Raw genomic sequence first — 2,961 nt, forward strand, 5'->3', positions numbered from 1 at the left:
CCGGCCCATCAGCCTCACCGCTCCTAGAAGTGCCCTCCCCCTAATTAGGGCTACCTCGGGATACCGTCCTCTCCTGTGCTCCTGAAGGTGTGGCTGGGCCCCCACCGGCCACTTAGGCCAGCAGACTGCTCCCTGGTAAAAGGCCTGAGCTCCGAGACACTTCGGGGTAAAGCAAGGTAAGCACTGCTAAGGCCTGAAGTAGATGAAATCTGCCCAGTGAAGGCGGCTCATGCCTCACTTAGAAGCTCACCAGAAGACAAGAGGGACAAAGGCAGAGGACTCCCACCTCAAGTAAGCACTCACTCTGCTTCCTTAAGCCCCTGGGAAGGAAGTGCCCCTGAGGGTGGGAGATGGCACACAAGACAGCCAGAGCCGCCTGGGATTCCTGGGAGGTGCCGAAAATAAGGCCCCGGAGTGCGGGGCCTTGACGTTGCCTGTAATTAGTCTCCCCAGCTGAGTTTCTAGACACAAGGGAGCAAGACCTGGCAGGCCCCACCGCTGAGAAGCCACTGCGGGAAGCGAGAGAGGGAGTAGGCAGCCCTGGGTGTTCCCTGGACGAAGGAGGGGTGCAGTGCGAACCCCACCTGAGCGCGAGATGCCCTCCTGGTCAGGGAAGGGGATGCATCTAATGGCAGCACTTCTGACTCAACAGTGGAGAGGTGTTTGGGGAATCGGGGCTTGCCGGCCCGGCGGAATTCCAGCCACGGCTCGTGTGGGTGTCCTCCTGACCCCAGGGCTCAGGGCCACAGAGGATGTACTCCGGGAGGCCAACACAGTGACACAGATCAAGGAAGGAGCCCGCCTGGAGCAACGTATCTTGCCACTGACACACCAAACCAAAACGCCTAAGCCCTCAGCCCAGAGAAGAGGGGGAAAGAGGCTGGACACTTAGAATGCAATTTAATAAATCACAGGTGGAGAAGGAACCTCCTGAAGGGTCTTCTGAGCGATCGAAAACTCCCGTCCCTACTCTGAATTTCCATGAGCAACAACAAAAAAAATCTTGACTTTACAAGCAGCAGAAATATTTAGGTTAGAGTCCAAAAAAAGAAAAGCCTTCTGACCATCTGCGTCCCTAAGCAGGAAAATGGCATCAAGCCTATGCTCGTGGGCTAGGAGAGGGCAAGGGCCTGGGCCAGGCTCCAGCTCCAGAGGGGACTGTGGTGCCCGACAGGAGCCTCCCTCTGAGGCCTGAGCTGCCTGAGGAAAGGCCACAGCTCCATCGCAGCCAGGCCCACCTTCGTCCTTTCCCTTCCATGAGCCCAGAAATGCATCTGGGAAACATGAGTGCTCCTCAGAAAAGTTACCCACCTACTGTCAGAACATGAGAGCCCCCTCTCCCCAAGCCCCAAAAGAGACAAGACCAGGGACCCAAGTCCGAGAGGCACGCCCTCCACGAAAGGGAGCCTGACGAGCCCCGGCTGGCATCCAACGGGCCTTCCTTCCGTAACCCTCACCGGGTTCCCCGCAATGAGGAGACCGCTTCCCTCCGCACGCAGCGCACAAGTGTTCCCTAGGTTTTCACCACCTCCTACCACCCTCGAGTCCTCCCCCGGGGGCCAGGCCCACCTGCCCAGGGCAGCACCCAACCCCTCGCCTCCTGACTGGGTCTCCGGAGGACCAGGGTGCGGGCCGAAGACGCGCAAAGCGCCTCCCGGGACGTCCGGCGCTGGCGCCACGCCCCCCAGCTGCGGGGCCTCAGGCGGGTGCCGCCTCCTCTGAGCTGCGTGGGCGCCGCACCTGCTGCCACAGGCCTGCTGCGGGCTCGGGGAGATGGCACGAGCGCAGGCCCGGCAGCTCCTGTCACTGCACACAAGGCACACAGCCCCCTCCTCACCGGAGGGCAGCTCCCAGCCCCCGGCCCTAGCGCCTCACCAGTGCTCCAGATACAGCTGCTCCCCTCACCTGCCCAGAAACCGCGGGGGGCGGGGGGGGGCGGGCGGAGCGGACACGGACCGCAGATCTGGAAAGTAGAAAGCACTATGTACATTTACAGTTGTTTTCACTGCCCCAACTACATCGAGCACCTTGGGGCAGGCACCATGAGTGACTCACCTCAATCTTCCCTGTACCCAACGGAAGGCCTGGCCCCAGGCAGTTTGTGACGCCCCCGAGCAGGGTTGGCTTTAGCCTGTGACACACATCTTGCCTCAGTAGTTAGTAGGCTTCTTGAGAGTCCCGACCATCGTCTGTGCTTCTCTGAAGGCCTGTTCTGTGGGCTGGCTGCATGCAGACAGGAAGGGAGTCCACTGCGTGAAGCTCTCCTGCCAGGAACTCAATTCTGAAGTGAGGGGGAGCTCATTTTTACCCTCACACACCAAGGCCCCAGGCCAATATCTAATTCTGGCTTGAGACCGAATGTTTGTCTTGCCCTTCTAAATGTTCTTTAGGACAGCAAGAGAGAAAAGGCCTGGACGTGGAGAATTTTATCAAGCCCTGCCAAGTTCAAGAGTGTGCTCCCTGCCCCCTAAAGCCAATGGCCAGAAACACCAACTCTCTGGACCTCTCCTTCCCACTTGAATACCAACTCTAACCAAAATCTTGCCTAAAAAGCCCAGAAAAAACCGATACCATTTGTAACCACAGATCTGGTCTTCCACAACTAGAGTGATGTTTCTAAAATGCATCTGTGATCAGTTTACCGTCCTGAACACAACCCCTCACTGGCTCCCAGCACCCAGAGAATGAGGTCCACCCTCTTTGGCCTGGCACTCAGGGCCCTTCCCAGGCCGGGCGCAACGCACCTGTGGGGACTGCACGGTCCCCGGTGTTCCACACACTCTCCCTCTCCTCTCCAGAGCAGCTCCCTTCCTATGGCTCTCCTGGTTCACCCTGAGCCCGTCACCCTGGACTTCCCGAGCCCCATTCTGCTCTAGATTTTGCTCTCACCTGTCAATGCATTACCCGCTCCCCGTGCGGGTAATGCATTGACACACACACACACACACACACACCACCACC

Source organism: Neomonachus schauinslandi, chromosome 13, assembly GCF_002201575.2.
Source record: "Neomonachus schauinslandi chromosome 13, ASM220157v2, whole genome shotgun sequence".
Taxonomy (NCBI): domain Eukaryota; kingdom Metazoa; phylum Chordata; class Mammalia; order Carnivora; family Phocidae; genus Neomonachus; species Neomonachus schauinslandi.